Source organism: Mya arenaria, chromosome 9, assembly GCF_026914265.1.
Source record: "Mya arenaria isolate MELC-2E11 chromosome 9, ASM2691426v1".
Classification (NCBI taxonomy): Eukaryota; Metazoa; Mollusca; class Bivalvia; order Myida; family Myidae; genus Mya; species Mya arenaria.
This window is the reverse complement of record NC_069130.1, coordinates 157,694-172,350: the sequence shown is the minus strand read 5'-3', so window position 1 is coordinate 172,350 and position 14,657 is coordinate 157,694. Positions and strand designations below refer to the sequence as shown.

At 33.7% G+C, this 14,657-nt stretch overlaps 1 pseudogene; it reads right to left on the bottom strand.

The window, feature by feature from the left end:
- Positions 1-2,408: 2,408 nt before the first annotated feature.
- On the bottom strand, positions 2,409-6,304 carry LOC128202775 (uncharacterized; annotated as a pseudogene).
- Between the last annotated feature and the right edge of the window lie 8,353 nt (positions 6,305-14,657).

Here is a 14,657-nt window from a genome sequence, read left to right as displayed (position 1 = left end):
AAGATATCCTTCGAAAGTGAAAACTACATCCAAAGTTAAAAAAATGCATTTTTTGTTTCATTGAATCTTTTTATTGACAGCAATCAAATATGAATCACTGTAAACAGCCCTACCACCGGCTGAAACTGATAAATGCATTAAAATGTCAGGATAGGGAAATAGCACATAGTGATGATAGGCTTTATTTGACATTTACGGACACGTCGCCTCGAATTGAAGTAAGAACCGTGAATAGAGAACTTTTACAATCCATTGACAATAAAACCCTTCAACAGGCAGTGTTTGATTTTCCGCATTATTTCACCATAAGCCACGACGAAGTCAGCACCATTTGCGTATCAAACAAGTACAACCACACTGTAGTCCAGCTGAGCCTGCAAGGGGAACTGCTTCAAACTTTCTCACACAAAGAGCTGTCTGATCCTAACGGTCTCGTGGACGTAGGCGGTGATCAGATAATCGTATGTTGCTTTAGCAGCAACACAGTGATGGTGATTATTGGGCGCGACGGAAGAATAAAGACCATGCTGAGGACGAACGATAGGATAAGGTTTCCGTATTCTGTGACTTACTCTCCGACACAGAAGACACTTGGCGTTGGAGGGTATGATAATGGCTTGACAGTCTACAAGCGTATATAAACTTTCGCTACGTATTTTACAAGTAGCATTTATTTAAATTAAGTACGAACCAAGAAAAAAGCATTCTTGATTTTATTTATATCACGGAAACTGAAATAATTACGTAAACGAAATCAACAATGCTGTCTATCAAGCCTGAACTAATTTGTTAGTTTATGTATTACATGCATAATTGCCAAACAGAAAAAAAAGTTTCAACTTATTAAACGAACGAATGGTGTTTGTGCTTGTGAAGGGAAATTGATATGCAATTTAACAATACATGTTTCTATACTGTATTATATTATATAATATTTAATATTGCATATTTTTCTATGTTAGAATCTGTATTATAATTGCATGTTTTACTATGATTGCTTCTGTGTTGCATTGCATGTTTTACTAGGATTGTTTCTGTATTATCATTGCATGTTTTACTAGGATTGTTTCTGTATTATCATTGCATGTTTTACTATGTTTGCTTCTGTGTTGCATTGCATGTTTTACTATGTTTGTTTCTGTAGTATCATTGCATGTTTTACTAGGATTGTTTCTGTATTATCATTGCATGTTTTACTAGGATTGTTTCTGTATTATCATTGCATGTTTTACTATGTTTGCTTCTGTATTATCATTGCCTGTCTTACTATGATTGTTTCTGTATTATCATTGCATGTTTTACTATGATTGTTTCTGTATTATCATTGCATATTTTACTATGATTGTTTCTGTATTATCATTGCATGTTTTACTATGATTGTTTCTGTATTATCATTGCATGTTTTACTATGATTGATTCTCTTTTATTGTTGCATGTTTTGCTATAATTAATCATGAAGTATTATTGCATATATTACTATGTTTGTTTCTGCATCATTAGTTTATGCTTACAAACATGTATTTTGTTTGTTTCTGTATTATTATTGTATGTTTCACAACGTTTGGTTCTGTATCGTCATTTAATATTTTGCTTTGTTTGGTCCGGTATTATAATTGCATGTGTTTTTTTGTGTATTTTTTTGCAGGAATAATTCAAGCCCGGAAATCCGTATGTGGGTTTTGCCAATATTTGCGTCACGTGACACCGGTACAAACAAAGTCAATCGATAGCGCCAAATTTAAACGCTGTTTTTAGCAAAACAATCGTATTTTAAGAGTGAATAAACACAACATGGTTACAAAACGCGGCAGTTGGGGAACTTGCAAAAGTGACAGTCGGTATAAAGACAAGCCACACATGAAAGACGTTTATTTTAAGCCATTTCCTAAACCAACAAAGAGCCAAGACCGTTGTTAACAGTGGATCAAAAATTGTGGCAGGCCACATCAGGATCTATCGGTTGAAAAAAACATCATTTCGTATGCTCGAATGTTTGTTTATGTCCTGACGTAAGACTAAATATTAGTTAAATGAAGAATTCGTATCGGAAGTGCAGTATGCAGGCCTATATTATTGACAGTGGTTGCTTGATATTACTTTTTATGAGTATTAACACTGTCTTTAAGTTTATTTGTCAATGTATTTTGGTAAAAACTTAAATACTTTGTAGCTGATACAACAATGAATTTATTTATTTTCAGTACTTCCTTGAGGGAGCCATAGATCCAATACCTGCCATCTACCCCACCCACACCTCAACACCCATTGCCACTTCAAGTCGCAAACGACCTTCAGAGGGGAGAACACCTCAACAGCAGTCGAAAAAGTCTAAATTGACATATTCCAACCGTGATAGTTTTAGCACTGATAACAGCACACATGAAAATATCTTTCCATGCAATTTAAACCTACCTGTGTTTCAGGATATCATTCAGTGCGAAAATAGCCCAGCTGTTAAAATAGAGAGTATTAGTAGCACAAAAGACTTTGGAACACAGACATCTGATAACACATCGGTTGACTTTATTCACCATATTTAAAAAAAACAATGCTACATGTTTTCAATATACTGGTTTCCCAACAGTAGCACTTCTTCTCTGGCTTTTTGACTGGATATTGCCTACAGCTCAAAATACTAAGCTTTGGGATGGTAAATACAAGAACACTCCACGTTCCAACCAAACCCGAGGGAGAAAAAGAACATCACAATCATTATTTATAGAAATGTTACTCTGTTTAGTTAAAATTCAAATGGGATTTGGAAACAAACACATGTCATACCTGTTTGGTGTATCTAATAGTCATGTCAGTAGAATTTGTATCTCTTGGGCCAATTTGTTACACCAGTGTTTAAAGGCTTTAATTATATGGCCTTCAAAAGAAATAGTCAAAGTAAACTTACCCCAATCATTTGCTAGATATCCAAGAACACGTGCAATTATTGATTGTACTGAGTATTTTGTACAAAAGCCATTGAGACCAGCTGCTCAAAAGGCAACCTGGTCAAATTATAAGCATTCAAATACATTCAAACAATTAATTGGTATATCTCCATCTGGGGCTATTACATTTATATCTAACATTTACCCTGGTTCTATAAGTGATGCCAAAATTGTACAAGTTTCAAGATTTACAGACAATATTGAAGAAGGCGATGATATAGTGGCTGATCATGGTTTTAATATAAGGCACTTGTTACTTCCAAAGAAAACTACACTAAATATACCGGCATTTACACATGGAAACTGCCTCAGCAGTAAAGCAATTAAACGTTCAAGATCTATTGCCTCTGTTAGAATTCATGTTGAAAGAGCTATCCGAAGAATGAAGACCTTTAAAATTTTGTCAGGCATAATTCCATTGAAGTTTCGATTTCTGTTGAGGCAAATTACAACAATTGTTGCAGTTGTTAGGAACTTACAGCCATGTCTCGCCTAAAGTATATGCCACATTCTCTTTTTTGCCAAATAGGTTTATGAGTATACAGTCTTTTTATGTATAAAAATTAAGCATTTTATATACATGTGTTCTTATGTCAGGGAATAATGTATACTTCTGTATAAAACCAAAACCCAAAGTGGAAGTATGAAATCAATATGTATGTACCAATACTTGGTAATAAATGTGTGATTACATTCTTGAACCTGAATTTTGAATTTCCACTCAAGCATTAAAACCTACATCTTGTAGGTAAAGTTGGGTACAAGTACACAAAAACAACTGGATCAATTACTCCCTCATTAAATAACTTGCTTTTTTATCATATCATAAGATAGATGGACTATACAATAGATGCAAACATCGAACAATGTTTAATGGTATTTATACATCAATTATGGTACAAAAGCTCATGCAGAGAGAGACTTGTATGTTTCAATATGAATATGTTATTCAATAACACATTAATACAAATATGAATTTTGTTCATTTAAAGATTGCTCCAATTGTACTTGAAATATTGAACAAAACAATATTTAACAATAACTTTGCCAGTGTGTAACATTTGTCATAGATAGCAGGTCAGCATATTGCAATATTGTGATTGTTTTCCTTGGACCATACTATTGAATATTGTAGATATATTGCCTTTCATGGTTTTCATGTTTGAATATCAGGAAAGCAATATACTTGTTGTACAAATTATACCAAATGATTATATAAATATATATATAACTTATTGATTTGGTTTCAGACAGGGGTGAGGGATGTTAATCAAATATTTTATAGCCTTTAATATTTCATTAAAACATGTTACAAAAATCACAGTACATCAGGTTTCTAGTTAATAGGGGAGCAGTTTTTGGTACATGTAGTATTATGCAGATAATTTTGAGTTAATATAAGTATTAGAAAAATAATTTGTGTGTACACATGTTTATCAAAAAACATACAATGCAGGAGAAATTATTTTTTACAATTCTTATATTAACTCAAAATAGATACTTGGCCTGTGCTCATCACTAATACAGACACAGCCTGGTTATTTTTAGAAAACATTTAGTTCACCTATTACCTCTAACTCAATTTCATATGGTGGGTGCTAAATATAGAACTTATCTTAAAGTAAATTAACTAAAGACAAATGAAATATACCTGGGCTCCACCATAATTGAAGTCTCAAGTTGTGAGGCAGGAATAGGTTTGCCTAGTTGATCGGCCTGAGAAGCACGCCGAACTCACTTACATGGCCCTGAAGTACAGCTGGTCTTATTGAAGTCTTGTACAAAGTCAAGGACTTCGAAGAGGGTTGCCACAACATGTCGACAGCATTGATCAATGCTATCAAAAAGCAATGGTATTAAGATGAGCAGCCACAAATCATCCATGCCTAAACAAACTTATAGATAAATATGTGGCATCAAATTATATCTTATAATTTGTAGTGGGTTTATATAAGAGTATCAATAAGTAAGCTATGATAAAATATGATCTAAAATAACAAATTAAATATAAGATTATATCTATGGATGTTTTTGTATAACTCAAGTTCATAGTACTGAACTGTTATACAGATCAGAGAAAACAAGTTATCCAGGGCCGGTTATCTAAGTTGGTAGATAATGTTTTGTGCACAGGATGTCAAACTTTTCTGAGTATGTGAGAAATTGTGCCCAACAAGGGACCGTGGCCAGTACCCTGCATGTCAATGAGACTTGCACTGCAGTTTAACAAATAAAGCCAGTGGATATATGGTCCAGCAAGTTAGAGGGAATCTATGTCACAGTTCTATTAATTGAATATATCAGTTATCCAGGGCTGATTAGCTCAGTTGGTAGAGCATACAACTTCCAAGAACAGGTCCCTGGTCCGATTCCCGGGACAGGCCACACACTTTTCTGCATCTGTGACAAGTATTAAACATGAAGTGTAGCTAAGGAAGAGTAAATTAGACCATTACCCTCCTTTGCAACTGCAATAAGCAGATTGAATGGATCCCTCGTCACTGTTCTTCATCATGATCCAACAGCTGTAGTAGCCTCTCTTGGATATTGGATCTGTATCATTCGCCCGGGGTTTCACATTGGCTTTCATAGCAACAAAGGCTGCAACAAAGAATAAAACATACATTGTATGCATCAATGATTAAATATGCTGCTGAATTGTTTTCTCTTGCAATGATAGCATAACAATTAATTTAGCGTCTGATAAAACAATTGAAAAATAACCTTTCCTATTAAACTTCATGATATAAATTTATATGCACACATGTAATTTGTATGTTATTTAAAACATTATTTGTTTCAAAATGGTGGTAAATGTACATGCATAATGACAAGATTTTTATCATCATCATCATCATCATCATCATCATCATCATCATCATCATCATCATCATCAATATCATTATCAAATTATAGTATATAAAACAACTACATACTGACAGAGTCTTACCAGTATTTGGATATGGCACCGTCTCAATACCTCGTGTATAGCCATCTCGGAACATAGAATATCCCTCAAGCTGGTGATATGCCCTTAGGGAGGCGTGATCATAGTTATTTAAAGTAATTAAGTAATTGTAAATGTCAAAAATTGACAGAACTGGCACGATAGACAGATCGCTAGTCCCAGAGAGCCGTTGTGGAGACACAAGGCACATGTCACTCAGTATCAGCTTTTGACAGACGACTTCAGACCGATCTTCTAATAATCCGTCGGGATCAACCTCAATCCTCAGCTTTTCTGCCAAACTACAGAGTTCTACTTACGCAGGTTTCCTAGAATCACTGAAGGTGACACCCCTTTCTCTCAAATAACGCTGTAAGTTGGCAACAGAACGGCTACGAAACAGAACAGTACTCATTTTGATAATGAAAATTGCGGTTGTATTTGTACCGGCATCACGTGACCAAATTATTAGAAAAACCCCAAGTGAGTCATTTCCGGGTCACGACTATTACTGTGTTTGGTCCTGTACTTTGATTGCAGGAATTACTATGTTTTTGTCATGTATTATTATTGCATGTTTTACTGTTTCTTTTTTAATATAAGTCATGCTTAACTGTGTTTCTTTCTGCATTGTTATTTCAATACTTATGTGAAAAACTCCAGAAACAAGCTCAGTAGCCAAACTTAGTAGTAATATTTTACCATGTTTCTTCATGCTTAACTATGTTTGTTTCTGCATTGTTATTACAAGTTTTACCTTGTTTGGTCGTGTATCTTTTTGCATGTTTAGTATGTTTGATTCTGCATTGTTATTTCAAGTTTTGCTATATTTGTTTTGTGTTGTTATTGCATTTTTCACAATGTTTGTTATCTTGTTATTGTATTATGTGAATGCCTGTATGTATAGGTTATTATATTTGTTTTTTGATTTTGTATCCTAAATACATAGTTCTTTTCTGGTTAATTATACGAATAGACCCTTGTATACTTACAAATTGAGTCTAAGTTCAAGACTCAGATTCAGGAATGCAAAAAATTATATGTAATTATCATATTTTTAACATCTATTAGATAATGAATTTGTTATCAAAACTGACGGTTGTTATTTTGAACATGGAAGCTTTTGCTCATCACTGCTCTAATAGATGTAATGTTTCAATCAAAATTGTACTCTTTAGCCATGATTCATAGACTTAGAGAAATAGAGTTCAGCGAATCAGATGTTTCATCTTTTTGAAGAACCCATAATGTCACAATGACCTTGACTTTGACATTTGACTCAAAATGAAAAATAAGTTATGTTCTAACCATAAGAAATGCGCATACCAAAATTAATAACTCTTTCCCATGACTTTCAATCGAAAACACCCGTATATTGTTTAGTTAATGTCACAATGGTATTTGATATAGTGACTCCAGCATCAATATAGGTTATCTAATTACCATGCGCAATGGGTATATCAAGTGTGTATACTCTACATTAAGTCGTTCATAAGTAATTGAACGATTATCTTCACAGTAAAAGTCACCATGACCTTGAACTTTGACATTTTGGGCGTTTTTAGGGTCATCTACTAACCATGCCTAATGTACATACCAAGTTTAAAGACTCATACTTGTTAAAACGTATCAATTGGAAACGAGTGTGACACCACTGCCGACGACGACGACGGATAAGTTATCAACGACAGGCGAAATGAAAAGTACTCTAGTGAATATAGACCCTTGTTCAACTTCTCGATCAAGTCCCTTTTAACTTTATCTCAGCTCAGCATGGTATTAATTTTTTCATACTTTCACTTTAAAGAGTTTTGAATTATTTTTATCTTTATATATGTCTTTTGTACAATCATGTTTTCTAGCTAATCAAAATAAGGGTTTCCAAAAATTAGGCCTGCTTTCGGACTTCCTTCCAAGGTATCTCTTTTCATTACAATAAGGAAGTATCGCTAATGATTAGCGTTACTTTTTATGAATTTCTGTCACGTGGTTATAAAGATGAAACTTGCCCGCCCAGCAATGTGTGAGCGGTCGCCAAATGGTTACCTGAAGAAAACAGCAGAGTTTGATGGGTTGATGAGATTCCGCTAACGTTTAGTTTTCGTATGCAGTTTCGATGTTTGATAAGTTGCCAAAATTATCAAACATAAATCTGCTTAAGTCTGTCTAAGAGTGTTGAAAACTACTGACTTAATCTGAGATAGGTCCGAACATTGTCGCCAACCGTTGAGCGAAGATGACCATTCAGACCATGCAGTGACCGTTTATTTACCCTTTATCAAACAGCAATTATATTACCTATAAACAAGTGCGGGTTGATGTCGAACAAGCATTTTAGGCAGCCGCATATGTATGTTCGAAAATCATACGAGCAATCGGTCATTACTCTTCGTATTTGGATGATCGAACACCTTTCATATGTTGCGAAATTGAACCCGTAATCGAAAAGAGGTGCTTTTAGACGGGACCATCAATGGCATGATGTGCCACCATTTTAAATGAATGTCTGTAATTTAGTTGATTGATATTTGTAATCAAAACTTATAACACTAGTTATTAACATAATAAACTCATTCATGTTCTAAAGCAAGTTTTTTCCTTCCAGTTTTCTACGAAACATTATATATATACACCTTTGTAGTTAACGTTAATCTATGATTGCCTGTGTTTTGTGTTTTGCTATTGTATTTGTATAATAAAGTTTTTTTATATACTTCCTGAATTGTCTTCGTACGTTTGTTTAAAATATATGCACGTTTAGTAAGGGTTTTGAGACTGTCAATCATTTAATCAATGTTTGATTACCATCATACTTTTTGCGACCCAAATCATTTCCCTATTACTTTTATGTCTGTTCTCGTTTCTGTTTTAGTAGTTTTGTCCGGCGATATAATGATTTGACTAAAAGTTGAACATTTCATTAAAGATAACTTTTGCTGTTTAGTTTTTATCCTTTCTTTATTTAAAACATTTAACCATTTCAATAAAATATAGTTCTCTTCAAAATGTAATTAACTTTCTCAAAATGTATATATCTTCAAATTCTTCCATTGTCAGTCGCAAGGTTTTAATTTTAATATTTTCTTACGGCAAATTCTATGCTACATATAAGTATTACGCTAAAACAGTATTCTTCTTATTTGTTATTATTTTCATTATTGTTATGCAGACCTCTTCACGGCTAAGTGGAACCGCGAGACTGACATGAACATTAAGACCCCAGAAGACACAGATACCTGCAATATAACAGGCTCGGCCTTGCTTTGATCAGATAACCTCCTCCTCGCTGACTGTTACAACCAATAAGTGAAGACCGTTGATCTGACCGCTAGCAAGTTGAAGGCACATGATACAATTTATTAGCACAGGAAATGCACTGGAAACTTTAATAGTTTCGGAATGGTATATGGGAAATAGCTCACACTGATGCTTTATTTGACACGTCAACTCGATAAGAAGTAATAACCGTTATTGGAGAACTTTTACAAACTCTTGACAATACAACCCTTCTACAAGAAATATTTGATATTCCGAATTATTTGACTTGTTCCCGTCACATCCCCAAAAAGATGATATCTTGAGTGGCCACACAGTTGGTATTTCTCGTGCATTTCTTTTTTTAAAGCATCGTGTGGACCTCTGGATTTTATCCGACATTATATGAGACTCTATCATAGGTATATACTCACTTTTTTTTCTCACATTATTTTATCCTATGTGGCACTGGGACTTTAATTGATTCATATTGTGTTTCAATTTGTAAAAGTAATATAATGCTCACCATTTAGCAGTAATGATAAAAACTACGTTACGTAGTTATGTTCAACGGAATCAATAATTTAATGAAATGGTTCGAAAGTGCATGTGCCCATGATGTATTACCTTTGGCTTCATGGGCCTTAATCCTGTGTATTGTCAGTTAAAAGGGTATACATTGTTAATTCAATGTCACGTTATGCTAACTTAGTCTAGTCGTTACCAAAACATCAAATCAGCTTATGCAGAGGCTGACAAAATACCAAAAAAGTTGTTGGACATTTAGCTTTTCAAGACCCTTATTTTAACGTTTTCATTGCAAAGGATATGATCTCCATATTTTTTTAAAAAGGTATCATATACATACAATTTAACTAATAAACTAAATAAAACCTAATAAACTAAATTCATTGTAGTTGTCGTACATCGAGTGTCATACACGGAAAAAACATGAACTTCAAATAACTTTGAGATCGAACAAAAATGCGAAATGGTCATGAAATAATCGTATAACTTCGTAACTACGTCTTCGTTTTTTGTGCCATACCCGACGGCTAGAAATTGCCGATGGGCTATTCCTACCCCTCTGAGATATCGCAACCACAGGGGGAATAAAACTACTATCGTAATAAACGTTGTAAGTGCATTTCACAAGTAATAAAATATTCCCTTTTAATGGATTGTTTCCACGGGAAATAAGACATTTGACAAAAATAAAATGGACTTGTACCGTGATTTCCTGTAAGTTTGGAATTGATGTAATGAGTAATGTAAACGTTAGTTTAGTTAGGTCTTTACTGAATACGGCCCGAAAAGCTTTTCATATTAATTAAACATCACCTTGCGTATCAAAATTATATGTGGGCAAACATGAGCACCGCAATAAAATCTCTTGCAATAAGACGACAGTGGTCTGTTACCATTTGCAGCTTAACTGTTAACCAGGGGTATGTTCTCATGGCCTTTTAAGTAGGACACTAGTAGTTGTTTCTAGCAAGAAAACAGATTCGATGGTGATTTAGATTATATAACTTGGTATTATAAACTATCCATGTGACTTTACATTAATATCAGTCATTAACTAGTAAACCCCAATCTTTATATTTATTTTGAGTACTTTATGCACAGGCATTCTCTTATAATCAATCGGAAAATAAATTTTGCGTTAAAGACACTGTCAACTTGACAATTTGAAATAACCTTAAAACCATACGGGATGGTCTACTGGTCATGCCAAACCTCCATCTTAATATTGAGGAATGTACTCCTTCGTGCTCCCTAGTTATCATTCGGACATTCATTTTTAAGTTAAGGTCGATGTGACCTAGACCACTAACCTGATAAAAATTTTAACAAATCAGAATCATCTAATGGTCGACAGCTGCTTCTCTGTTGAGTTCGACGACTGCAGATCCTGGCGTCATGGTCTCAAGTCTGAGTCCAGATAAAACTTAAAACTGCAAGTAATTATTTCATAAAAAACCTCCTTTTTGAAATTATTTGTGAACAACACTGAATCACTGCCAGTCAGCATTTTACATTGAAAAAACAAATACCAATTTTGTATGAGATGTATGTGAATGATTTTCTGACAGTTAAAAACTTGATCTTCAAAGTCTTAGTTCAATATTGAGACTTTTCGTAAACATGGCCTCAGGCTTCTTTTAGTTATCATTTCAAGAAGCGTTTTTATTCTGGTAATTTCAAACCTCCGAGCCAAGTGTGAGGACCATGGATTGGTGGCGTTATCATGTTATATATCAGACAAGCTTTGGTCTAGTAACAGACAGACATGTGCAAAGCAATTTACCTCGCTTCTGTTAAGGGAGGCATACTATTTTTTTGCGATTATTATCTTAAAAATAGAGAGATGCAAAAAGACAGACTATTACAATGAATGCCAACCGCCTACCAGATGTATGATTACATAATTCACTTAAATTAACAGATTTAACTACGTTGAAAACCTGTTTAAAAGTAACTGTTCACATATGTAATCACACAGCATTTTTAAACACACTGACTCACGGATATTGGACACAACTACAACTAGTGTTTTATTTCACTTTTAAACTACCTTCTAACACTGTCACCAGTTTTTATCATGATTTAGATAAAAAAATAATCTGCAATAGATAGTGCTGCTGAAAACAAGATAATATGGCATAATTTTGATAACCCAAGCATGATTTTTTTTAAAATTTCTTTTCAATATGAAGTTTAAAACCTTAAATGCTTATACAGAAGATAACTTAAACACCATTCTCCAATGATGATTATAACATTCTTATATAAAGCCTAATATAAAAAATAAAAATCCTACCTACCCTACCTATTTTGAAAAGGATGTAACCCTAACCAAATAATGATGAACGTCACATTGAAGACTGATTGTCATTTTGACATGACAATTTTGCAATAGGATGTATGGCCAGGGTGAAGTAAACGTTGCTACTAAATGGAATTTATTGTAGTGCTTGGAGCAAAAGTCCATAAGTAGTTGTCTAAGATATCATGCAGACAAATATTTTAACCAAGAAGATAGGATAAAACTGTTGAATTCATTTAAAAAAGAAATATAATCTTTAATGCATAATTATAAAGATTTGATAAAAACTGTTTACTGTTTACAAAGATTTGGCTTAGTTATCTAACTTTTCAAAAAATGTATAGAAATAGCTTTGAGATCCAACTTGGAGAAGTGGAATCCACCACCAACTCATATATTTTTAACAAATATATTTATACTGTATACATATTGAAATATGCTTCATAAGGGAGGGGTTTATATGTCAAAATTTATTAAACGTGAACTAAATAAGACAAGTTATGGAAAAATTTTGATAATTGTATGGATACTGACGTAATATCTACTTTTTGACAAGTGAAATCAAATAAGAACTTATTTATTTTATTATGTGTTTTTTTTTATTGTACACATTGTTTGATGTGCTTCACACGCGGTTGAGGTGTTAACATCAACTATCCGCGAAAGATGACATAACATTCTCGGTGGTGTAATTAAAGGTCAGTACAAAGCAAGTATCTATTTTATGTAAAAAAGTATGAAAAGATAAATTAAGTGTAAAAATTAAATTAAAAATGGAAATGAAAGTCATTTCTCTTTTTATGACTTATTTTGTATACATGACGTGTTGGATATTCGATGTGTTCAGAATATTTAAACAGATTTTTAAGTGTTTGTGTTTAAAACCCCTTCTATTAATATAATTGTATATTTGTGTTGCATGTGTTCACAAAATGGGGACGTTCCCGTGTAGATTATGTGGTGATGCATGTGCCTTTGACAAATGTAAGTTGTGGTTTCATCGGACATGAGCATGGCTGAGCTTGACTCTTGGAGCCGAAGAATTGAACTTGACTGGAACCGTTCAAATAATGATTGTACTACTTCGTGTAGATCATACTGACAGTGTTTTCCTAGTAGCTATCTCCTAATAAAGCTATTTTTCTTGGCATATTGACAATCATATAGAATGTTCAGTGATTTGTATATGGTTTAGGTCGCTTCATAATCAACGCTTTTGCACTATATGTATATAGTAATATGTGCAAACTAAAGAAAATCGTTTATAACTAATGGATTAATGGAAATATTTGTATAATGTTTTCATTTTTTAATCAATGTCTATAAAATTTAAAATATAAACCTTTTATAAAGAATATCCCAATATGTGAACAATAAATAAAAATTGTTATTACCAAATGAGTGGATTTCACTTTTAACTTTGAATCCTCTATTACCCCGCACGGTTGCTTTTGTTGTCTGCAAAACTAACAATGCTGTTGCTTGTTGTTTTGTCAGTGTAGCTTTAATCGTAACACGTGCTGTAAAAATAATAGTATGTTTTCTTATCCGTTACGGAACTAAAATGACAACACACGCTATTGTTTCATTCATCTGGACTTCCGTTATGGTAGTGAATGCGTTAGGGTCGGAAAAGACCTAGATGGAGGAAGTTATTTTGTTATACTTTTTTAACACGGAGTTACGCGTGTTTATTTATTTATTCATTTATTTTATCACGATCAAAATTAATGTTCACGATAAGTAGATATTTAAATAATTTGTTTTGTTTGCAAAAGGGCAACTTATTGGGACAAATGACAAAGAAAACACGTATTACTTAGGCAGGATAATTTATTTTGTGCTCCATTTTACAAAATTGGCTATTCCTCTACAACTTTTTACCAAACATATCATAGTAAAGAAAGTTTGTTTTAAATTGAGGCTTGTACCTTCATGGCGTAGAACGGTTGTTCATACATGTAGATGTACGATCATCTCCCGTCGACTTAAACGTAGTTTGCAATGTGTCATTGAATGTATTGTCGGTACCTTCTATTGAGTCGGTGGGATTTTTTTTCTCATACACCTGTGCGATGATGCTACGCGTACACCATAGACAGATAGAAAGATTTGTCCTCTAATGACTGAGAATGGTTGGACTTGTAAGTGTTGAATGATTGTAACGGCGTAGCAATTGACACGGTTATATAATAACGATGTTGTAGTACGTGATGACAGCTTATGTGTTTCCAATGACAAAAAGACTGTAACATTTTGAGGCTCGCCGTACGTTTCATATATTCTTTCCTCAGTTCAATTTAATAAGTTTGTTTGTTTCATTGATAGTTCTGACACAGACTTGGTATTAAACATAAGTATGACTGCCTTGTACTGCTTAACAATGTCGATCTGTGTAAACGAAATACTCTGCAAATATTCCGTGTCTTCTTTAAGCCGGGTGAAAAATAAAGGGGTCGAAAATACGACGATACGAAAATACTCCAAGTAACAGGTCAAAAATACGCCGCACCCTACTCCTCCACTCGAAGCATATTCGCATTGTCGCTTTTACGTTCGTTCGCCGCGAAAATGCAAATGCACAAAATGGCATAATTTAGTAGTATAAGGTAGCCCTTGCTTACAGGAAGTAAACTAAGTTTGATCGATGCGGCCATTTCCCTTAAGCAGATAGTTAATTAAA